Source organism: Rhinoraja longicauda, chromosome 16 (assembly GCF_053455715.1).
Source record: "Rhinoraja longicauda isolate Sanriku21f chromosome 16, sRhiLon1.1, whole genome shotgun sequence".
NCBI lineage: Eukaryota > Metazoa > Chordata > Chondrichthyes > Rajiformes > Arhynchobatidae > Rhinoraja > Rhinoraja longicauda.
The window spans coordinates 23,365,812-23,391,773 of NC_135968.1; the positions used below are offsets into that span (position 1 = coordinate 23,365,812).

The 25,962-nt window shown below is 45.8% G+C and overlaps 1 long non-coding RNA gene across 1 annotated transcript in view; it reads left to right on the forward strand.

Moving 5' to 3' along the window:
• The first annotated feature begins 24,057 nt into the window (after positions 1-24,057).
• Positions 24,058-25,962, forward strand: part of LOC144600930 (uncharacterized) — a 123,789-nt gene continuing 121,884 nt past the window's right edge. Inside the window, exon 1 of the long non-coding RNA XR_013548201.1 lies at positions 24,058-24,117. This is a non-coding gene — a long non-coding RNA (uncharacterized LOC144600930). The remainder of the gene's footprint in view (positions 24,118-25,962) is intronic.

Below are 25,962 nucleotides of genomic sequence, written 5' to 3' on the forward strand. Positions count from 1 at the left end.
CTTGTCAGCCACAGGTGTCTCTTACTCCCCTTAGAGTCTTTCCACCTCTTTGGAATAAATTGATCCTGCAACCTCTGCATTATTCCCAGGAATACCTGCCATTGCTGTTCTACCGTCTTCCCTGCTAGGGCCTCCTTCCAATCAATTTTGGCCAGCTCCTGCCTCATGCCTCTGTAATCCCCTTTGCTATACTGTAATACCGACACTTCCGATTTTCCCTTCTGCCTTTCCATTTGCAGAGTAAAACTTATCATGTTGTGATCACTGCCTCCTAATGGCTCTTTTACCTCTAGTCCCCTTATCAGATCAGGATCATTACACAACACTAAATCCAGAATTGCCTTCTCCCTGGTAGGCTCCAGTACAAGCTGTTCTAAGAATCCATAAGGTGAGGGAGGAAAGATTTAATAGGAGCCTGAGAGGCAACTTTTTTACACAAAGGGAGATGGGTGTATGGTACGAGCTGCCGGAGGAGGAAGTTGAGGCTGCCACTATCGTGACGTTTGAGAAACATTTAGACAGGTACATGGATATGACAGGTCTAGAGGAATGTGGGCCAAACACAGGCAGGCGGGGCTGGTACGTCTTCAGTTCTCCGAATGTGCTCCTATAGGCTTTACTCCCTGTTGAGAAAGCCTTTAGTTCCTTCTGTGCCTCTCCTGACATCCTTGCCAGAGCCCATTGCATTACTCATCTGTGCATCTGTTTCTACCGTCCATCCTACCCCCTCCGCACCCTTCAGGTGGGATTGGCTCACCTGACTCTATTCATACGCTCACTCTTCCAGCATTGTCAACCATTCCTTCTCACTACACTTTCCCGTGCAGCAGCAGAAGATATAACAGCTGCCTTACCACTATCCAGGAACCCAAACACTGGTTTAGTTTAGAGATACAGCACAGAAACAGTCCTTCATCCCACCGAGTCCACGCCGACCAGCGATCCCCGCACACTTACACTATCCCGCACATGCTGAGGACAATTTACAATTATACCAATCCAACTAACTGACAGTCCTGTATGCCTCTGGAGTGTGGGGGCAAACCAGAGATTTCGAAGAAAATCTACGCAGGCCACAGGGTGAACATACAAGTTCCATGTAGTCAAGCATTTGCAATCAGGACTGAACCCGGGTCTCTGACGGTATATCTCTGTGCCATTGTGCTGCACTCCGTGCAGGCAGAGCAGTGTTGGGTGACTGCTTTGCAGAACACCTCTGTTCAGTCAAACATGGATAGTTTTGATGGAAGGCCCAAGTAAAGAGTGTTTTATTGTCCTATGTCCTGAAATGGAACAATGACATTCTTACTAGCAGCACCACCACAGATATGTAAACATATTACTCTGTAAAACCCATAATAAACAACAAAATAACGTTCAGTGTATATATTTTTCAAAACAGACAAATAAGCAGACAATAGTATTGCAAAGTGAAAAGTAACTGTCTACATGGTTTGGAGGATATTTGGGGGTTGTAGTGTTTAATAGCCTGATGGTTGTAGGGATCCTGAATGACGTTACAGTTTTCAGGCTCCTATACCCTCGTCCAGGTGGCAGGAGTGAAATGAGAGTGTGGCCAGGGTGGTGTGGATCTCTGATGATGTCTCTGGGAACAGACAAGTTTAATCCTTCCACATAATGAGAAAAGAGCTGGGACAATTGTAATTTGTGACCGGAAAGTTGTCACAATTTTGCATAAAGCACATTATTCAGGATGGATTCCCACAGGGCAGTTTGCTTGAGTGAGGTAGCGGAAGGCTCATCTTATAGTTCGTTTTGCCATGAATCTCCTCATGAATATTTAATATTGTCATTCCTGCCCATTGGTAAAACACTGAAATGCATTCAATCTGAAACACTGCTAGCATTGATGTGAATGAGCAAAAAGGGTAAATTACATCTTGGGGTGGGGGTGGAGTTAATTTGTCCTTCTAGCAGCCAAGAGGAATTGGCCTATTAAACAAAATGCAGGACTCATTTCGATTTCACTGGATTGGTCCCAATGCACTGAAATTTAGATTACAATCCCAACATTTTGCCTGAGAAGTTACATTTGACGCTAATCAGTCACAGCAGGGTGTAAAATGCACAAAAGACCAATGATTTGCAATATCGACCAGGCTTTTATCATTTGGATACAAAAGATTATTACCTCATCCAAAATATATTGTGCAGATCTCACATCTCATTTGGCTTTATTCTGCACTGAATGAATATGGTGATTCTTGTGTTTTTATTTCTTCTGTGCACCTCGAACAAACAACAGTCCAGCACAAGAACAGGGCCTTCGCCCCACAATGTCTGTGCCAAACATGATGCCAAAACCAACTCGTATCTACCCGCACATAATCCACATTTCTCCATACCCTGCATATCCATGTGTCTATCCAAAGGTCTCATAAATGCCACTATGATATCTGCCTCTTTCACCATTTCAGGCACTCAGTACACTGTGTAAAAAACATGCTCTGCACATCACCTTTAAACTTTGTCCTTCTCACCTTAAAGCTATGCAAATCTGGAGAGTGTTTTGACTTTTTATAATATGGGAGGAAATTGCCTATCACACAGGAACTGTGTTGAATCTGAATGTGGACAATGTAGAGCATTTTATCTTTTGCCCAACAGCATTTACTCTTACTGAGGTGAGATAAGCCCGTGAGGTTTGCCTCCAGCATCATTTAATTCAGACTTGTGGTGCAATTGCTGCAAGTATTGATGGCGTTGATGCAAGTTAAGGAAATATTACAACCATTTATAATTGCAGTGTGATCTAAGGGCAGCACGGTGGTGCTGCAACGGTAGAGTTGCTGCCTTACACGCCAGAGACCCGGGTTCGATCCTGACTACGGGTGCTGTCTGTATGGAGTTAGTACATTCTTCCCGCGTCCTACATGGGTTTTCTCCGGGTGCTCCGTTTTCTTCCCACACTCCAAAGACGTACAAGTTTGCAGGTTAATTGGCTTAGATAAAAATTGTAAATTACCCCAAGGGTGTGTGTGTGTGTACGATAGTGTCCAGAGATCGCTGGTCGGCGCCGACTCGGTGGGCCAAAGGGCCTGTTTCCGCGCTGTATCTCTAAACTAAACTAAACGGAACCAAAGATGTCTGAGTCTTTAAGCAGCCAAAAAACGAGAAGTTTATAATGGTACAATGAGACAGTCAGCAAAGCCTTGCTTATAGCACTGACCATGCATCTGGCTCACAGTTGGAAGAACACCTACACATTCTGCTCATTCTAAGATTAAAAAGAGTGGAGAAGGCCCAATTTGCAGCAATAGATCCACATACAATGAGGCCCAAATGCAGAGAGGATGTGCTAGGCAGTGGTGGGATACCGTGCTCACAAATAAATAGTGATTTCTCCAAAAAAGAAGTTATATTTTTAATTTGTGAGGATGTCGCAAGGCCTGGAGTGTTGTAGCGGCACAGTGGCACAGCTGGTCGAGCTGCTGCCGCACAATGCCGGAGACCCGGGCTCGATCCTGACCTCGGGTGCTGTCTGTGTGGAGTTTGCACGTTCTCCCTGTGACCGAGTGGGTTACCTCTGGTTGCTCCGGTTTCCGCCCACATCCCAAAGAGGTGTGGGTTTGGCCATTGTAACTTGCCCCCTAGCGACTTTAGACTTTAGAGACACAGTGCGGAAAACCCACGCGGTTAAGGATGTACAGACAGCACCTGTGGTCAGGATCGAACCCGAGTTACCGGCGCTGTAAGGCAGCAACTCTACTGCTGCACCACTGTGCCGCCACAGGGAGTGGACGAGAAAATAGGATAACATAGAGTGAACAGGTGATCAATTGTCGGCATGCACTCAGTGGACCTCTCTCCACGCTGGATCTTTCAATTTAATTCAATTCAATTCAAAAGAAATAGCTTGGTTGAGATTGTGTACTTTTGAATGCAATAAGATAAGGGGGAGATTTATAAGAGACATAAGGGACTGCAAATACTGGAATCTTGAACAAACAATAAACTGTTGGAAGAGCTCAGCAGGTCAGGCAACATGGGTGGTGGAAAATATACTCTCTACACCATCAGTCTGAAGAAGAGTCCAGGCTTGAAAAGTCGTCTGGCCATTTCCCTCAACAGATACTGCCTGTCCCGCCAAGTACGTCCAGGATGTTGTATTTTACACCAGGGGAGATTGAAATAAGATACATATATACAAGGCGTTAACACAGAAGGAAAGACACAATTAACTTGGAAAAGTTAATAGCCACGAGAGATATAAATTCACATTAAAAGGTAGAAATGTTGCATTACACTACTCCGGAGTGAGTTTCCCCACAACGATCACCTTAGCCCAGGTTTGTAGGTTAATTGGCTTGGGTTTGTATACTTGGCATAAGTGTAAATTGTCCCTAGTGTTGTAGGCATTTTGTGAATGAGCGGGGCTCACTGGTCGGTGTGGACTCAGTGGGTGGTAGTGTCTGCTTCCGCACTATCTCTACACTAAACTAAACTAAACCTTGTTGTATACCTGACCTTTGGTATGAGCCACAAGACAAAAACCTGCTGTGTTGTTACCATTGTGCAAATCCAGCTGAGAGCTGGTTTAGTTTAGCTCAGATAAACAACATGGAAACAGGCCCTTCCGCCCACCGAGTCCACGCCTAGTATTCATCACCCGTTCACGCTTAGTTCTGTGTTATTTCTATTTTCTCATCCACTTCCTACACACTGGGAGGCAATTAACAGAGGCCTATTAACCTACAAACCTGCACGTCTGTAGGGTGTGGGAGGAAACCGGTGAACACCAGGAGAAAACGCACGTGATCACAGGGAGAACATTCAAACTCCAAACAGAGAGCACCTGAGATCAGGATTATGGCGCTGTGAGGCAGCAGCTCTAATGCTGCACCACTGTGTCACCCTGGTGTTTTTCAGAAATGTCTGAGTCATTATAACTGCATGGCTGCACTATATAGAGTGGACATGGAAAGGATGTTTCCATTGGTGGGAGAGTCCAGGATCAGAAGTCAGCCTCAGAATTAATGGGCGCTCTTTTAGAAAGGAGGTGAGGAGGAACTGCTTTAGTCAGAGGGTAGTTAATCTGTGGAACTCATTGCCACAGAGGGCTGTGGAGGCCAGGTCAGTGGATATTTTTAAGGCAGAGATAGACAAATTCTTGATTCGAACGGGTGTCAAGGGTTATGGGGAGAAAGCAGGAAAATTGGAAAAGGAGGCAGAGATCAGCCATGATTGAATGGCAGAGTAGGCTCGATGGGTCAAGTGGCCTAATTCCACTCCTATAATTTATAAACCTATTTAGTTGGCATGTATGTGAACTGACATTCAGATGCCCAGCAAAATCGTTTCTGAAGCTACAAGGAGAAAAAGGACAGATTTGCATGTGTACATTTCCATTCAATTCCAGTTTGACAAGCATTCATTTTTTTTAAATCATAATTGTTATTCTTGTAATAATGGGATTTTAAGGATAACTGACTTGTTCTGTGAATACAATATGGCATACATCAGCAATTGTCTGGTAATTGTAATTACAATGTTGAAAAATAGTAATTTAAATTGCTTTCTGTACTGCTTGTTATATGTTCACTTGAGTGTTAAAAAAGATGAACACAATAATCCCTTCAACAGCTAATATCAAATATCAGTGCTAAACTAGACATTGCTCAATTCAACATTCATATCATATATATACAGCCGGAAACAGGCCTTTTCGGCCCTCCAAGTCCGTGCCGCCCAGTGATCCCCGTACATTAACACTATCCTACACCCACTAGGGACAATTTTTCACATTTACCCAGCCAATTAACCTACATACCTGTACGTCTTTGGAGTGTGGGAGGAAACCGAAGATCTCGGAGAAAACCCACGCAGGTCACGGGGAGAACGTACAAACTCCTTACAGTGCAGCACCCGTAGTCAGGATCGAAGCTGAGTCTCCGGCGCTGCATTCGCTGTAAAGCAGCAACTCTACCGCTGCGCTACCGTGCCGCCCTAAAAGTCAACAGGAAAAATACTGGAAATATTCAACTGATCAGCCAACATCGAAGGAGTTAAAGCTTCTTATTGATGACCTTCCATCAAAACTAGAAAACATTGTAATTTTTTTGATGAGGGGGATGGGATAGAACAAAGGGGCTGTCTCTTTTAAGGTGGAAACATAGAGAGGTCAGCCCAGTGGCGCAGTAGCAGAGTTGTTACCTTACAGCGCCGTAGACCCAGGTTCGATCTTGACTCCGGGTGCTGTCTGTACAGAGTTCGTAAGTTCTCCCTGTGACCGCGTGGGTTTTATCTGGGTGCTCCGGTTTCCTCCCACATTCCAAAGACGTACAGGATTATAGGTTCATTGGCTTCTGTAAGTAGTAAAATTGTCCCCAGTGTATGGGGTGATCGCTGGTTAGCGTGGACTTGATGGGCCAAAGGGCCAGTTTCGGCACTGTATCTCTAAAGTCTAAAGTCTAAAGTAAATCTCCATCCAGACACTTCTTCCAGGTGAGGCAGATGATTCACTTTTTCCAATCCAGTCATTCTTTTGACATTCACGATGTGGTCTTCTTTACATTGGAGCAATGATACACAGCTTGGAGCTACCAATTTGTAGAATGATTCTGTTCAGATCCAAGGGTGACCTTGGGCTAAATGATCATGATCATGATCACTTGACTTTTTCATCCCATTCATGCTCCCAGCCCTCTATCTTTGATCTTTTAAATTATTCCAATGAAGCCAAATGTAAGTTTGAGGAACAGAGTCTCGTTTTTTAACAATGCTGCGTTAAAAAGTTCCCGAGGTGCCGCATGGTAGAGTCTTTCCGAGGTGCCTGCCCAGAGGTCCTGAGGCTTGGCGGACCGCGGTACTCGCCTGAAGGCCCGACGGACAGCGGAAAGAAGGGTTAACTTTTGCTTAACTGTCCATTGCAACCTAACTTGTCCACCCTGATGTGGATCAAAAGCCAATTAGTTGACTAAATGTGTAGGAAAGAACTGCAGAAGCAGGTTTAAATTGACGATAGACACAAAATGCTGGAGTAACTCAGCGGGACAGGCAGCATCTCTGGAGAGAAGGAAGACTGAAAAAAAATCAGTCTGAAGAAGGGTCTCGACCCAAAACGTCACCCATTCCTTCTCTCCAGAGATGCTGCCTGTCCCGCTGAGTTACTCCAGCTTTTTGTGTCTATCCTGTTAGTCGACTGTTTAGTTTGACGGATAACTGACTTGCTGAGCAAGTCCTGTCAATTATTTGCTTTCGGTTCATATTTCTGGTGTTTGTTGCTTTCATATTGCCTGAAGAAATATTTATATTCAATTCTCATGGGCAAAATTTATTCATGCCAAGGCCACCAGCATGGAAATGTACGCAGGCACATTATTTCATCTTTCTCTTCAAAAAACATGCAGCGCTAAAGAGATGAGGATAACTTCAATGATTAAACTTTCAGGGGGCCAATTTCTTCTCATAAAGTGGAAATAGGAGAATAACTGGTTCAAGCTTCTGCAGACCTCCAGTGACAGTCGTGGAGTCTTAGAGTATGGAAACAGCCAACTCGTCCTTGCTAACCAAGATGCCCCATCTGAGCAAGTCCCATTTGCCTGCATTTGGACGAGGGATCAATGCCAGGTTCAGCTGTAACAACACCAACACTCACAGTATGTGAACTCACACGATATGTTTTATTTGCAGTGGGAAGAAAAGTCCAGGATTGCATGGAGGTGCTGCCCCTCACTGTCAGGGCACATATGTGATGGCGCTGGCAATTTCGGGCTTCTCCCAGCAGCTCAGTCGGAGAGGAGAGGAGAGGAGAGGAGAGGGGAGGGGAGGGAAGGGGAGGGGAGGGGAGGGAAGGGAAGGGGAGAAGAGGAGAGGGGAGGGGAGGGGAGGGGAGGGGAGGGGAGGGGAGGGGAGGGGAGGGGAGGGGAGGGGAGGGGAGGGGAGGGGAGGGGAGGGGAGGGGAGGGGAGGGGAGGGGAGGGGAGGGGAGGGGAGGGGAGGGGAGGGGAGGGGAGGGGGTGCTGGCAGTCAGGTTTATCCTTGCGGCTCAGCTTCAGGCTTGAAGAGGCAGCGCCAGCAAGCTCTGGGTTATCCTGGCAGCCCAGCCTTTGCCTCTGTGTCCCTCTTTGTCTGTGGGCAGGAAGAGGCACTATCAAGCTTGCCCCATCCACACAGTCTTAGCATCAGTGGAGGCTGTGGAGGGTTTCATCCTGGCAGCCCAGTCTTCACCACACGGTGGCACTGGTGGTCTCAGGTTTTTCCCAATGCCTTAGTCTTCCTCCTACCTGCAACAGGGGAACACAGCTAGCAGGGAGGGGCCCCACCTCCTTGCTCCTTCGCTGAAATGCCTGGGATTTTTAGGGAGTATTTTGACGTGGTTCAAGTGGGTCAATCAGATACAAGATAATTGGGCTCATTTGTTACCACTGGTGCTGGGTATTGGTCTCTCCAGACCTGTCAGCCAGTGATAGTGATCAGAGTGGGATCCGAGGGAGTGTGTGCTATCACTCCCTCTAAGCCTTTCCTTTCTATGTTTGTCGAAAGTTATCAAATATTAACAACTGGAAGAGTTGGAAGACCAAGCGAGTTATTTAATCCCCATTCCTTGTGTCCGACAAGTACTCCCATTACATTAGTCTGTCATGGCAGCATTAACATGGTCATTTGTCAAGTCAAGGCCTTACTTTCTTCACAAATTTCTCTAATTTACTCAAACTCAATACAAACTCAACTCTCCTTCCTCAATTTATAAACAGCTTAATACAACATAAAAAACTGTAGACTGAAGCCGATTCAACTGCTAATCAGGTTCCCTGGTTTACAATAACAGAAGGTAGACACAAAAACTGAAGTAACTCAGCGGGACAGGCGGCATCTCTGGAGAGAAGGAGTGGGTGACGTTTCGGGTTGAGACCCTTCTTCAGGCAATAACAGAAGCTTATGCTATGTGGTCGAATTGACTGCAGCACAAATAAGAGGCACATGTTTTGGATTCTAACATTTGTAGCTAGGCCTAATGTTTGTCATTCACAGATGATAGGTAGGGACAGGTAGTAAAGTGAAGTTTATAGCAACTTAACCTTCTGAAATATCGGTGATGGGCATAACTACTCGTAAATGTAGTGCTCTGCTTATTAAGGGAGAATGATGAATGATACGAGCTCCATGAAGGATTGTGATTATGGGAGCTGCCACAAAATAACTTGGTCATCCAGAACTCACAACATTGCTTTTATTGCATTGGATTTACAATGAAAAAACGTGTCTTTATTTTAAAACACATATTCATGATATTGATTCTTGCTGCTTGAATGCGATTCTTGTCCATGTGCATAACTCATTTCATTTTTTTATGCTTCAAAATGAGAAAAATCCCGCTGAAGAAATACTAAGTGCTAGTAGAAGAAGGAGATTAACTGCATCAAAGCCATGAGCCTCAGGCCCTGTCTTCCACTAACTCTGCTATTAGTTACATCAAGGGTTGAATAAATAACAGCAGAGAGAATGTGTAGAATGCAAAGTGCTGGAGTAACTCAACGGGTCAGGCATCATCTCTGGAAGACATGGATAGGTGATGTTTCATGTTGGGACCCTTCTTTAGACTCAATACTCAAGATGGAATGAGAGATTCATACAAAGGAAACAAAGCAAGGACACTCTGAGAGAAAGGAGGAGAGAGTGGGAACACTAGGGTAGGAGAAGCGTGTTTCGGTTTAGGTCTATTATGTCACGTGTACATATTGACTGCAGCACAAATAAGAGGCACATGTTGCACATGTACAATGGGAAAGCTTTGTTTTGCATGCTATCCAAACAGATCAGATATACCATACATGAATACAACCAAGTCAAACTCAAGTACAACAGATTGAACAAATGGGAAGATACAGTGAAGAATATAGTTTTCAGCATTGTGACGCATTGTAGCGCATCAGTTCCTTAGACAAAGTCCAATGTGGTGAATCGGACAGTACCTTGGGTTTTGGAAGGAACATTCAGAAGCCTGATAACAGAGGGGAAGAAGTTGTTGCGGAGTCTGGCGGTGCATGCTTTCAAGCTTCTGTACCTTCTGACAGATGGAAGCAGGGCGGAGGAATGACTGAGGGGGGACAAATTTGCAGATGGATTGGGGTCTAGAAGGACCTATAATTATTCACCGCATTAAGATCACATCAGGCATCTGACTAAAGTGTCCCATTAAGACTTGGATGGTTTAAGTTTCTGCACATGCTAAAGGCCCTAATTGGACCTAGTCATGGAGTCAAGCAATAAGGAAAGAATCCCTTTGGCCCTTCAGGTTTGTGCAAACCATCAAGTACCCATTTACACTATTCCTACTTTCTCACCAACAGGTCACAGAGAGTGCTGGTCAATAACACCTTCACCAACCTCCTTCACACATCAACTGGCTCCCCGCAGGGCTGTGTCCTCTCACCCCTGCTCTTCATTCTGTACGCTGATGACTGCGGGGCCACCCAGCCAAACTGTCATTTGGTCAAGTACGCTGATGACACAGTTCTCCTATCTCTGCTCTCAGGCCCCTCACAGCACCACAGCTCAGCGCTTCTTGAGTTTGTGGAGTGGTGCGACAACTCCTGTCTTGACCTAAATGCAAACAAGACCAAGGAGATGGTAGTGACCTTCTCCAACAAGCAGAGGAAACTGGCTGTGGCAGTCATCACCATTATCCACGAGAAGCCTGTGGAGATTGTTGAGGAATACAAGTACCTGGGCACAGTCTTTGACAAACTGCTGAAATTTGCCTCCAACACAGAGGGTATCCTCAGGAAATGCCAGCAGCAGCAGTAGCTCCTGAGTAAGCTCAACTCCTTTGGGGTCAGCAAGGACATCCTCACAACGATTTACTACTCCTTCATTGAGAGCGTCATCACTTTCTCCTTCACCAGCTGGTTCCACTCCATCAGCCTTCAGAACAGAAACCGCCTGCAGAGCACAGCCAAAGTCTGTTCCAGAATTATTGGACTCCCTGTCAGAACCCTCTCCACCCTATGCGACCAGCAGATGCTAAGGTCAGCTGGCAGGATGTTACAGGACCCCTCACACGTCCTGTTCTCTGTGTTTGAGTGGCTCCCCTCAGGACGCCGGCTTCACTGCCCAGGCTGTGGGACACAGAGGAGAAGGGCAACCTTTGTCCCCAAGGCTGTTCAGCTCCTCAACTCCCAACCACCCCTGCCCCACTGCTCACCCTGCTAATAATCCCCCGTCCCCACCCCCCCCAATAGTTTTTGTACTACTCTGCGTGCTTTTGTAAATTGCCCCACTGGGACAAATAAAGTGTTTTTGAACTTGAACTTGAACTTGAGATTCAAGCCCTCAACTACATGCCCACTGACCAACCAAACCTCACATGAGAGAGGCACCCGGAGATGAAAATTAGTGCTGGCCTGATATTATTCATAAAGTTATTAAGACAACAGCTGTATGTGCTTTTCTGAGCTGGGTAGAGTTCGCTATGGATGAGATATTTTTTCTCAGAGTTATTCTCTCAGATAGCTGAAGCTTGAAAGTAAAACACTTCTTCTGTACATAACTATTAGAAGATAAATGACAGACAATTATTCATAAAAGACTGAAGAAGGGTCTCGACCCAAAACGTCACCCATTCCTTCTCTCCCGAGATGCTGCCTGACCTGCTGAGTTACTCCAGCATTTTGTGAATAAATACCTTCGATTTATACCAGCATCTGCAGTTATTTTCTTATAATGACAGACAATTGCTCATCTTTGGTACAATATTTACCTTCTCTGGAAAAACGGGCAATGGTTGTGTTCTGTTCTTGCAGTTAAATCATGTTTTAGGAAGATAAAGCAGAAAATACATTACCTCCCATTTTCTTTTTGTAATTAGATTGGGCCATTTTTTTTCTGATGAATGTGTATCATCTACGACAAGAATGTCTCCATTTGTCATCCATTTCTCTTGTGTTTAGCCATAGAGAAAGATTTTTAAATTCTTATTGTTGTCACATCTACTCCTTCCACCTGGGGAGTGGGAGAAGTTGAGGTGTAAAATTCCACAGGGTTATTACTGCTTGATGCTCATTATGGGTGAGCGTTTCGTTGAGTGGGATTGATGAAACGTTCCTTCTACTCTCAAGTATTTTGGTCTCCAAATTTGAGGAAGGATATTCTTGCTATTGAGGGTGTGCAGCGTAGGTTTACTAGGTTAATTCCCGGAATGGCGGGACTATCATATGTTGAAAGACTGGAGCGATTAGGCTTGTATAGACTGGAATTTAGAAGGATGAGAGGAGATCTTATCGAAACGTATAAGATTATTAAGGGGTTGGACACGTTAGAGGCAGGAAACATGTTCCCAATGTTGGGGGAGTCCAGAACAAGGGGCCACAGTTTAAGAATAAGGGGTAGGCCATTTAGAACTGAGATGAGGAAAAACTTTTTCAGTCAGAGAGTTGTGAATCTGTGGAATTCTCTGCCTCAGAAGGCAGTGGAGGCCAATTCTCTGAATGCATTCAAGAGAGAGCTAGATAGAGCTCTTAAGGATAGCAGAGTCAGGGAGTATGGGGAGAAGGCAGGAACGGGGTACTGATTGAGAATGATCAGCCATGATCACATTGATGGCGGTGCTGGCTCGAAGGGCCGAATGGCCTCCTCTTGCACCTATTGTCTATTGTCATAAGTGATGCATCAGTTGCATTGATCGTTGACACTGACCTTGTTTGAACTGCCCCCCTAATCACAATTTGAAATCTTTCCCAGACTGATACAGTCTGACGAAGGGTCCGTGACCCGCAACGTCGCCTGTCCATCTCCTCAAGGTAGACCTGCTTTGAAAAAGTTCTCTTCCTCTCTCCGACAGGAGTTCGGCAACACTGTTCCCCCTCTGTGCCCTGATTACTCTTGGTCTTATCTCGCCCTTCTTGCTCTTCCCCCTCCCCCACCCCCAACTTACAGACTGAAGAAGGGTCCCGACTCGAAACATCACCTATCCTTTTTCTCCAGAAATGCTGCCTGACCAGCTGATTTACTCCAGCACTTTGTGTCTATCTTTCCCTCCACAGATGCTGCCTGGTCGGCTGAATCAATGTGAAATTTGTGTTTTGCTCAAGATTCCAGTTTCCAGCATCTGCAGTTTCTTATGTCAACAATTTGAAATCTGGATTTCTTGATGGAAATCTAACCAGAGCAGAAAGATTAAGGCCAAATAGTCCATCTGATCTAATATTCATAATTTAGAAAAAGTTAAAGAAATAATTACTCATCTCAATTTCCAATCTATTTAATTAACCTTCAAATACCTTTTTGAATCTTTTGCTGCAAGATTTCATATTTGTATTCAGAATTTTCTACAGTAATTGTTTTTTCTGCATCGATCGCTGAACTATCTAAAAGGATATTTATCTTGATTCCGGTTCAGAATTCACTTCCATCCTACATCCGGGCAGCACAGTGGAACAGCAGTGGAGTTGCTGCCTTACAGCACCAGAGACCTAGGTTCAATCCTGACTAAGCGTGCTGTCTGTACGGACTTTGTATGGTCTCCCTGTGACGGCGTGGGTTTCCTCCTGTACGCCAAAAACGTATAGGTTTGTAGGTTAATTGTCTTTGGTAAAAATTGGAAATTGTCCCGAGTGTGTAGGAAATAAATAGTATGTGGGGATCGCTGGACAGTGCGGACTCGGTGGGCCGAATAGAACATCTAAAACCAAGTCACAGCTCAGTATAAAATACTACACTCTGACTTTTTACAACTTATTTACTGGATTATTGAATTTGTCATCATTTTAGTCCATGTTCCATTGGCACTCACATTCTTTGGTGAGAAGATAACTGGACTATAGTGCCTCCAGTGCATTTCAGATTATGCCCATGAATCATTCATCAAATCACTTCTACTCCTGACTGCCCTTGTTGTGATTATATAGGAAATCATTCTATGCTTTTCAACTGGCAAATCAATTGCAGCTCGAGGGTCTGAGTGCCAGGACCGGGGTTGTGTTTTTATCATCAACACTGCGATGAATGAGTCCTGTGAAAGGAATGGCCATCTTGGCGTTCACCCTTCCTGCAGCCTGCAATATAATAACATCTTCTGTGAAGGTGCGTATCAACAGGCATCAAGATTAACATAATAAACTCTCCGTCCCTCCCCCACCCTGGTCTTTTCTTTTAGTTTAGTTTAGAGATACAGTGCAGAAACAGGCCCTTCGGCCCACCGAGTCCATGCCAACCAGCAATCCACGCACGTTAACACTATTCTACTCACACTCTGGACAATTTATATTTATGGAAAGCCAATCAACCTACAAACCTGTATTTCTTTGGAGTGTGGGAGGAAACCAACAATCTCAGAAGAAACCCACGCAGGTCACGGGGAGATCGTACAAACTCAGTACAGACAGCACCCATAGTCAGAATCGAACCCGGGCCTCTGGCGCTGAAAGCACTGTAAGGCAGCAACTCTACCGCTGCGCCAACGTGCCGCAAAAGTTTCACTGTCACCCTGCTAACTTTCACAATTTGTATCACTCACTGTCATCTTCCCCACAACCAACAATGGACCATAATGAATGAACGATATGCAAAGACCACTCATTGTTGCTCTTTCCATATCTTACATTCATTTGTTCTATGTACCTCCTCGATGTCTCGTTTCACTCTCCCCTGAAGAACGGTATCGACCCAAAACGTTACCTATTCCTTTTCTCCAGAGATGCTGCCTGGCCCACTAAGTTACTCCAGCATTTTGTGTCTATATTAGATTTCTGGTATTATTAGCGTGAAGAAGTCATTCTTGACATCACATTTTAACTGGCCTGCTCTCATTTTAAGTAGAAACAAAGAACAGTTGATACCAACAGTTGAGATAGACACAAAGTGCTGGAGTAACTCAGCGGGCCAGGCAGCATCTCTGGTGAAAAAGGATGGGTGACATTTTGGGTCGGGACCCTTCCTCAGACTGAAAGTAGGGGATTGGGGGATTGGGTGGGGGAGGGGGGGGGAAGAAGGTGAAGAGCTAGAGGCAAGCTGATTCGTTGTGGTCTTTTCTCACCACTGAATGGTGCTGGTCTTTTCTCACCTCCAGCTCTTCACCTCCCTCCCTAGCCCCCTACTTTCAGTCTGAAGAAGGGGTCCCGACCCAAAACATTACCCATCCTTTTTCTCCAGATTTGCTGCCTGACCCACAGAGCTACCCCAGTACTTTGTGTCGACCTGCGCTCTAATTTTAAGGTTATTCCCCACTTACTTGAGGTTCCTGGAGAAAGTGGTTCTCCTCATTTTAACTTGTTAAAGTCCTTCAATAATTTCAAATGCTTCCACTTCAAGCTCCTGTGAATCTCAAAGGGAGCCATGGAGCCTGCAGCTTGTTCTATTGTAAGTAACCATGTGGCAGAGACAAAAATGAGAGTTCCATTCAGCTCCCGTCTCTCCACCTGGCTGACTGCCACTTTAGGCATGAGGAATGAATAATCAAACCACTCCAATATTACTGAGGTAAAATACTTTCTGTTACATAAGGCATGTCTCACTTGTATTAAAAATGTAAATGACCTGAAACTCTGAGTCATACTTTCAATATGATTTCCTAAATAGACTACTGCAAATCAATTTACAGTAATATTTCCCAGTGATAAATTGAAGGCCGTTAATAGGGAGATGGACTTTAATATACGTGTCACTTCATTTTATTGAAGCATTGTGTGCATGATTATGGGCCTGATGAAATGGAATGGAGCTCTGACAAAAAATTGTTTCATCCTATTATGGATTTATTTACTTCTTTAATCAAAATTGTAGCAACGCCAAACTAATTTGTTTTATACTCTTCCTTTCACTTGTGCGACCTTTCCAAGATAAAGTAAAATGATGCCTTTCTCTTAATCTTTACTTCAGACTGGTACTGATTTAAAATGAGAAATATTCTAGAATTTTTCATGAGGGATGTTGTCAGGACTCGAGGGACCTGAGCTCTCAGGAGAGGTTGAGCAGGCGAGGACTCTATTCCTTGCAGCGCAAGAGGATGAGGGGTGATCCGATAGAGGTGTGCAAAATCATGAGAGAAATAGATCAGGTAGACGCACTCTTGGCCAGAGTTGGTGAATCAAGAAGCAGAGGACGTAGGTTTAAAGCGAGGGGGGAAAGGGTGATGGGTGTGTAGAATGAGCTGCCACAGGAGGTTGTTGAGGCAGGTACTATCGCAACGTTTAAGAAACATTTAGACGCGTACATGGATAGGACAGGTTTAGAGGCATATGTGCCAAATGCAGGCAGGTGTAGATGGGACATTTTGGCTGGTGTTGGAAAGTTGGGCCGAAGGGCCTGCTTCCACGCTGCAAGACTCTGACTCTAAGACTGTATTCACTTAATATTGCCTTTAGAACAACATTTCTTGCATGTGTAGAACACAAAATGCTGGAGTAACTCAGCAGATTTTTGGGCAGCATCTTTGAGGTCATGGATATGTGACATTTCGGTTCAGGACCTTTTTCCTAGTCTGAAGAAACACCCCAACCTGAAACATCGCCTATCCAGAGATGCTGCCTGACCAATTGAGTTGCTCCAGCACGTTGTGTTCTATCAAGATTCCAGCATCTGCAGTTTATTGTGTCCCTATTTCTTGCATGTATCTGCCACAGTGGAAGAGTTTTAATCTCATCGTTCCTGGTGAGTCAATATCACAGATGGATGACTGATAGAGACCAAGTCAAATTACCTTATGTTGTAGAATTCAATATTCAGTCTGAAAGCTTGCAACATGCCCAGATGGAAGATGTGATTGTCAAGCTGGAAAGGGTGTAGAGAAGATTTACGAGGATATTGCCAGGACTCGAGGGCCTGAGCTACAGGGAGAGGTTGAGGAGGCTAGAACTTTATTCCTTCGAGTTCAGGAAGATGAGATCTTATAGAGGTGTATAAGATCATGAGAGGAATAGGGTAAATGCACACTTTTACCCATTGTAGGGGAATCAACAACCAGAGGCTATCAATTTAAGCTGAGGGGGGGAAGAATTCAACAGGAACCTCGAGGGGCAATGGTGGTGAGTGTATGGAACAAGCTGCTGGAGAAGGTAGTTGAGGTAGGTACTAAGGCAACATTTAAGAAACATATGAACAGGTACTTGGATAGGATAGATTTAGAAGGATATTGGCCAAACGCAGGCAGTTGCAACTAGTGAAGTAGTTGGGGCATGTTGGTCAGCATGGGAAAGATGGGCCGAAGGGACTGTTTCCCTGTTTCCAAGCTCTGACTCTATGAGGTGCTGTTCCTCAACCTTGCATTGGGCTTTATAGTGAGAGTGCAGGAAGCCACAGACCAATAGGTCAGAGTGGAAAGGGGATGGAGAAGTAACAGACAGGTATGGGAAGCTCAGGGGAGACTTTTACTTCCCAGATACATGCCCGACCTGCTGAACATTTCCAACACATGCATTTTCATGTTGCTGCCTTACTGAGGGCGTGAGAGTCATCATTCAGCACCATCCCCCTCCACTGGGCGCCAACACTAATTATGGACGGTGGCAACTACGGGCAGAGGGGCTGCCTTTGGGTCTGGATGAGTAAGTTATGTGTGGTACTCTGGCCTGGTGTCATGAAGAGCACCCAGTGGGCAGAGGTGCTCCTTGATTATCTCTACATGTGGTGCAGCGGTAGAGTTGCTACCTACTAGTGCCAGAGACCCAGGTTCCATCCTGACTACGGGTGCTGCCTGTACAGAGTTTGTATGTTCTCCCTGTGACGGTGTGGGTTTTCTCCTGGTGCTTCAGTTTCCTCCCACCCTCCAAAGACGTACAGGTTTGTAGGTTAACTGGCTTCTGTCAATTGCCCCTAGTGTGTAGGATGCAAACTTGGGAAACACGGAACTGGTGCACGTGTGATCATTGGTTGGTACGTACTCATTATGGCAATGGGCCTGTTTCCACGCTGTATCACTAAACTAAAGAAAACTAAGCTAAAAGTTCAGTGAGGTTCTAAAAGACTGAGGGACCATTTCCCTCCGGTTTGCCAGAAAATACAGAATTACATTGTCAGAAGAATCCCCATAACCTTTGACACCCTCACTAATCAAGAACCTATCAATCTCTGCTTTAAAAATACCCAATGACTTGACCTCCACCGCCATCTGTGGCAATGAATTCCACGGATTCATTACCCTCAGGCTAAAGAAATTCCTCCTCATCTCAGTCAGAGGGTGGTGAAGGTGTGGAATTATCTGCCTCAGAAGGCAGTGGAGGCCAGTTCGTTGGATGCTTTCAAGAGAGAGCTGGATAGAGCTCTTAAGGATAGCGGAGTGAGGGGGTATGGGGAGAAGGCAGGAACGGGGTACTGATTGATAGTGATCAGCCATGATCGCATTGAATGGCGGTGCTGGCTCGAAGGGCTGAATGGCCTACTCCTGCACCTATTGTCTATTGTCTATTGTCTAAATCAAGAATATTTTTCAATCAATTGCAATGATCAGAAAATGCCTGTGTTGTACATTATTAGCGGATGTTTAATCCTTGGCTGGAAATTATCCCAGTGCTCATGTCCCCCACAACCCCCTCCTCCACTCCCATCCATCAGCAACTTCCTTTCATCGTAACTGTTCATCTTCATCGTAACAGCTCATTCAATTGTGGAATAAAATGAGTCCAGGCGATTCCAAGATCTCCAGTAATTGCATGAAACTTTGTATTTTACCCAATTAACAGTGTTAATTGCTGAAGGGAAGCCTTACATGTAGGCTTTGTTGTTCATTGCACTTCTTTATTGCAAGGGGGGAAGTTTCTACCTAATATTCTCACCCATGAAGATTCCACCCTGAGCCGTTGAATCGATCATCTTCTGCACCTGATGACCTTTCTCAGGTATTTTTTATGTTCTCCGATAAATACTTCTGTTTCTGATTCCGCCATCCTTTAACTACCTCTAACCTACTCTTTAGCATCTGAACATTTTATTTATCTGGACAGGGCCCACACGTTTGAAGACCTCAATTAAACCTCCTTAAGAGTTTACTGTAGTCGGCAGAAACACTTTAGTGTCTCCATCTCTTTCCAGAGTCCATTGGCCTTATTACCTTTCCAGTCAGTCGCTTCAGTATTCTTTCCAACATCATGACATTCTTTCTAAAGTCTGAAGCTCAGGGTCTGAACACTAAAGCCCAGGAACTGAACACTAAGGTCCAGGAACTGACCACTGAGGTTCAGCAACTCAACATTAGTGTCCTGGAACTGAGCACTAAGGTCAAGGAACTGAACACTGAGATCCAGGAACTGAAGACTAAAGCTCAGAAACTGAACACTGAGGTCCAGCAACTCAACACTAAGGTGCAGGAACTGAACACTAAGATCCAGGAACTGAACGCTAAGGTCCAGGAACTGAAGCCTGAGGTCCAGCAACTCAACATTGATGTCCAGCAGTCCAACACTGAGGCCGAGGACAACACTGAGGTCCAGGAATTGAACACTGAAACCCAGCAACCCAACACTGAGGTTCAGAACTGAACATTAAGGTCCAGGAACGAAACACTGAGGTCCAGAACTGAACACTGAGGTCCAGGAACGAAACACTGAGGTCCAGAACTGAACACTGAGGTCCAGCAACTCAACACTGAGACCTAAGAACTAAACACTGAGGCCCAGGCCAACACTGAGGCTCGGGTTCTGAACACTGAAACACAATCAGTAATTTCCAGAGTTACATCTTATTAGGAAAGTCCAGCATTAAGGAGTACTTCAGCAACCTGTTGAACCAGTCCGGCCTCTTTCAAACATTCAACTGGTAACAGTAATCCCACCCACCTTCCATGATCCTACAACCCTTTAACTATTCTCTTTCCCCATTCTCCTCGTTTTTTTGATAAATATCACACTTCTCTGCAAGAAGGTTCAGCTGCCATGTCTCTGCCTATTCCATCCGGGCTGGAGGCAACCACACAGCTCCTCCTTAAAACTCATTACATTTTTTGTGTTTTGTATCTGCAAATTTTGATATGGTATCTTTGTTTCCAAGACAAAAGGGGCCTAGAGAACATGGTGGTGGAGGCAGATACCAGAGTGGCTAGGCTAAAAGAGGCTTTCAGATAGGCAGATGGAAGTGCAGGGAATAGAGGGTTAGGGATCATGTACAGGCAGATGAGATCAGTTTAACTGGTATCATGTTTGGCTCAAACACTGTGGGCTGAAGGGCCCATTCCTGTGCTTTACTTTAGATTTTAGACTTTGGACTTTAGATGTACAGCGTGGAAACTGCTGGAATAAGTGGGTTAACATCTGATGAGCGTTTGACGGCACTGGGCCTGTACTCGCCGGAGTTTTGAAGAATGAGGGGGGTCTCATTGAAACGTACCGAATAGTGAAATGCTTGGATGGAGTGGATGTGAAGAGGATGTTTCCACTAGTGAGAGAGTGTAGGATTAGAGATTATGGCATCAGAATTAAAGCACATTTCTTTTGGAAGGAGATGAGGAGATATTTCTATAGTCAGGATGGTGAATCTGTGGAATTCTTTGCCAATGAAGGCTGTCGAGGCCAAGTCAGTGGATATTTTTAAGGCGGAGATAGATAGATTTGTGATTAGTACAGGTGTCAGCGGTTATGGCGAGAAAGCAGGAGAATGGTGTTAGGAGGGAGACATAGATCAGCTACGATTGAATAGCGGAGTAGACCTGATGGGCTGAATGACCTAATTCTGCTTCTACACTTATGACCTTATGACCTTATGACCTTATGAAACATGCCCTTCTGCTCACCGAGTCCGCACCGACCAGCGATCACCCCAGTACACTAGCACACAATTGTAAATTTGTCCCTTCCGAACGGAGACCCGACCTTTGTTTTCTGGGTCAATAGTCAATAGTCGTTTATTTGTTACATACACATAAATGTGTAGTGAAATGAAACATTACCCGCAGTTAAACAATAAGACCAATAAGAATAATCAATAAAAATGCAATAACACATACAATCACAACTAACACCAAACAAAAAGAAACATCCATCACAGTGAGTCTCCTCCAGTCCCTCCTCACTGTGATGGAAGGCCAAAAATGTCTTTTTCTCTTCCCTGCCGTCTTCTCCCGCGGTTAGGCTGTTGGATTTGCCACATCGGGGCGGTCGGGGCTCCCGATATTGAAGCCGCCGCTGGGCGGTGAAAGGTCAACGGCCTATTTCTGGCCGCGCCGGACGGTGAAAGGTCCGCGGCGGGCCGACCCAAGCCACGCGATTCGGGGCGGGCGAACACGCTGCCTCTGCCGCTGCCGGAGCTCCCGATGTCGGCCCCCATCCAGGGGCCTGCGGGCTTCCGACGTCCACGCGGCCCGCGCCGGAGCCTCCGGAGACGAATCGCAGCCGCTCCCGCAGCATCCGCAGGCAGCCAGCGCCGCAGGTGGTGAGTCCGGGCCGCGGGCTCTGCGAACCAGAGCCCCAGGTGGTCCCAGGTGCATGGCTGGTGGTAGGCCGCAGCGGGAACGGAGACACGACACAGAAACAAAGGTCGCGTCTCCATTCGGGAGAGAGAATTTTACAGTTCCCGTTCCCTCCCACCACCCCCCCCCCCCCCCCAAACATAACATACAAACACTACACCATATTACACCATCCGTTCCTGCTGCGGCCTACCATCGGCCAAACTCCTGGAGCTGGCGGCCTCCAGGGCTCTGGTTCGCAGAGCCCGCGTACCAGACTCACCATCAGCGGAGCCGACCGGACTCACCATCAGCGGAGCCGACCATCCTCGGAGGCTGCGGGAGCGGCTGCAACTCGCCTCAGGCTCGGGCCACGTGGATGCCGACATCGGGAGCTCCGGCAGCGGCAGCGTGTTCACCCGCCCCGGATCGCGGGGCTTGGGTCAGCTCGCCGCGGACATTTCACCGTCCGGCGCGGCCTGAAATAGGCCGCGGGATTTTTCTCTGCTCGGCGGGGGCTTCAATGTCGGGAGCCATGACCGCCCCGACATGCAGGGGCAGTGGCAGCGTGTTTGCCCGCCCCGGATCGCGGGGCTTGGGTCGGCCCGCTGCGGACCTTTCATCGTCCAGCGCTGCCTGGAACGTGGCAACGACAACAGCCTGACAGCAGGAGAAGATGGCAGGGGAAGAGAAAAGACATTCTGGTCTTCCATCACAGTGAGGAGGGGACTGGAGGAGACTCACTGTGATGGATGTTTCTTTTTTTTGTGTTGGTTGGGGTTGTGTAATTTGCTTATTTTACTGCTTTTATTGTCGGACTGTGGGTGACTAAATTTTGTCCAAAAAACTTGTTTTTTGGATGACAAATAAAGATATCCTGACAACTTACGCTTTGCAGAAGCCAATTAACTGCCAAACCTGCACGTGTTTGGAGTGTGGGAGAAAGCCGGAGCACCCAGAGAAAACCCATGTGGTTACAGGAGGAATGCACAAAGTCCACACAGACAGTAGTCAGGATCGAACCTGGGTCTGTGGCGCTGTAAGGTGGCATCTATACTGTTGCACCACTGTGCTGCCCCTCAACAGCTGTACTATTCTGTTCTAATATATAGGCAGTTGCCCTGGAACTGACCATGGGAACACTGCTGTACATCCTCCCTCCATTGTAACACACTGCTTTCTTGTCGCGTCTGTATCCAAGCTAGTTTTGCCTCCACAGTGCACTGTCCCTGTAACACTTCTCTATAATGAAAACAAATGAACAATTTCCTTCGCACTAAAAGTATTAGGTTTGCCTTACACCACAAATCAGTACCTACTCTGTAGTTCATCACAAGAATGAGGTTTCTTCTAATAAAAACTTATTAACGGTGGAGGAAGAAATCTATCAAAACAGTTCTTTGTTTTATATGCAGCGATATTGTTACCATAACAACGCAAGGCTGGAGCATTCAGGACATATGGGGCTCATCTCAAAATTGGATATTACTCTTTCTGAATCATAATGAGAGCTATCTCATGTGGAGGAGACATCTCAAGTGATTTATACTAGATGCAAGGTAGTTAGTGGAAACTGAGGGCAGATGAGAAAGTCAGCATAGACTGAATTCCCTACGTTTAGATTCGTTTAGTTTGGAGAAGCAGCATGGAAACAGGCCCTTCAGCCCACCGGGTGAACCCAGGTAGCGTGCGCTATAAGGCAGCAACTCCACCGCCACGCCACACTGCAGCCCTGAGCTCTCCAAACGTTCTTCAAGAATGATAGCGCAGCGGTAGAGTTGCTGCTTTACAGCGAATGCAGCGCCGGAGACTCAGGTTCGATCCTGACTACGGGTGCTGCACTGTAAGGAGTTTGTACGTTCTCCCCATGACCTGCGTGGGTTTTCTCCGAGATCTTCGGTTTCCTCCCACACTCCAAAGACGTACAGGTATGTAGGTTAATTGGCTGGGTAAATGTAAAAATTGTCCCTAGTGGGTGTAGGATAGTGTTAATGTACGGGGATCACTGGGCAGCACGGACTTGGAGGGCCGAAAAGGCCTGTTTCCGGCTGTATGTATATGATATGATAATGATGTGAGATGGCAGTAAAAACACTCAGTTGCACATAAATGCTGATCAAGTGAAAAGGTCCATATGAAGATGTGAAGGCTGTGGAGAGGGTTCAGAGGAGGTTTACCAGGATGCTGCTTGGATTAGATGGTTTCAGCTACAATGAGAGGTTGGATAAACTTGGATTGTTTTCTCTGGAATGTTGGAGGTTGCGGGGAGACTTGATAGAAGTATATACAATTACAAGAGGCATAACTAGTCTAGGCAGTCAAAACCTTTTTCCCTAGGTGGAAATGTGTGACACTAGAGGGCATGGCTATAAGGTGAGTGGGGGGGGGGTTAATGGAGATATGTGGGGCAAGTTTTTGAAACAGAGAGTGGTGGAGGCCTGGAATGCATTAGCAGTTATGTTGGTGGAGGGACATGGAAGTGTAAGGAATAGAGGGGTTTTTTTTTAGTTTAGTTTAGAGACACAGCGCGGAAACAGGCCCTTTGGCCCACCGAGTCCACGCCGACCAACGATCACCACAAACTAATGCTACAGGCACGAGGGATAATTTACATTTATACCAAACCAATTAACCTACAAACCTGTACGTCTTTGGAGTGTGGGAGGAAACCAAAGATCTTGGAGAAAACCCACGCAGGTGACGAGGAGAACGTACAAACTCCGTACAGACGGCACCCGTGGTCGAGATGGAACCCGGGTCTCCAGCGCTGCGCCACCGTGCCGGCAGGTGAGATCAGTTGAACTTGGATTCAAGCTCGGCACAAACATTGTGGGCTGAAAGGCCCATAACTGTGCTGTACTGTTCTATGGTGTATGTTTTATGATGCTGATAACATCCTTGTACCGGTCGTTATTTGTGTTAGTTAGACAATCGTTGTGTCGACTTTATAATGACTAGATGTTGGTAAAGTCTTTACAATTTCCTTATCAGGGAGTATTTGGGGGCAGTGCAATTTCAACCTCCACAACTCCACACTGTAGGTGCTAAAGCCAACAATTGTCTATTATTCCCTGCCTCAGATCTTCATCTGTCTGATACGTGTTTCGGCAATCCAAGTTCAGAGGTAGTTAGAACATAGCAGATGAAAACTCGAGTAAATCCCACAGAGCTTGAAGTCCTACTCAGTGTTTCCAGAAGGAGTTCCCAATCTCTGCTCCCAATGGGATAAACCTTGCAGGGAGAACACAGGCTTGAATGTAAATCTGTGGAATTCACTGCTTCAGAAGGCAGTGGAGGCCAAGTCTCTGAATGCATTCAAGAGAGAGCTAGATAGAGCTCTTAAGAATAGCGGAGTCAGGGGGTATGTGGAGAAGGCAGGAACTGGGTACTGATTGAGAATGATCAGTCATGATCACATTGAATGGTGGTGCTGGCTCGAAGGGCCGAATGGCCTACTCCTGCACCTATTGTCTATTGTCTATTGTGTATTGAATGGATCTGATGGACAACTATTCCAGTCATTCACCACCTGATCAAGCTGGGCCACTATAGCATTGTAGACACAAGGAACTGCACTGGTATTGTGGTTATTAATTTATTGCATTTGTGTTTATTAAATATTATCTGTGCGTGTTGTGTTTACAGGCCTGTTACGCTGCTGCAAGTAAGAATTTCATTGTCCTTTAGTTTTGTTTAGTTTAGAGATACAGTGCGGAAACAGGCCCTTCGGCCCATGGAATCCGTGCCGACCAGCGATCCCTGTACATTAATATTATCCTACACACTAGGGACAATTTACAATCCTTACCGAAGCCAATTAATCTACAAACCTGTACGTCTTTTAGAGTGTGGGAGGAACCCGGAGCACCCTGGGAAAACCCAAGCGCTCACAGGGAGAATGTACAAACTTCGTACAGACAGCACCCGTAGTCAGGATCGAACCCAGGTCTCTGGTGCTGTGAGGCAGCAACTCTACCGCTGCGCCACCTTGCCTTCCTGTTGAAGGTACATGTGACAATTAAATACTCTTGACTCTTGACAATTAAAGGGACAATGCAAAAACAAATGGATGTTTTTGCATTTATGATGCCTACTGTCACGTCTTCCTCCTTTGCATCCTTTCTTTCGGTCACCGTTCTTCAATCCTGTGGAATTGCTTTCATCTCAAATGATCTGCTTTGTGATGAATACCTCAGTTGCAAGATGCCTGCGTCCTCGCGTTCTGTGTTTTACAATTGCATTATCTAAAGATGAACTGCTGGCAGCTGACTTTTTAATACAAGGGGTGAAATAATGCTACGTCAATAAAAATGTGACAATGTTCGGTCAGACTCTCGACTCTATGACTTTATATAAATAACGTGTCAGAAAATCAACATTTTTACAACGAGGTATTATCAAATAAATGTGAAATAGCAACATTGTGAAATATCGCAGGTTAAAATTAAAACAAGCATGAATGAATGCTACAGAATGCATGCATGTGGTGTGTAACTCATGCAGTTACAGTCATATCATACAGCATGCAGCATGGACCCATACAAGGCCAACTTGTCCATCCGACCATGATGGCATTCTGGATATGTCCCAATGTTTGGCCCATATCCCATTAAACCCTTACAGCTCTAGTGA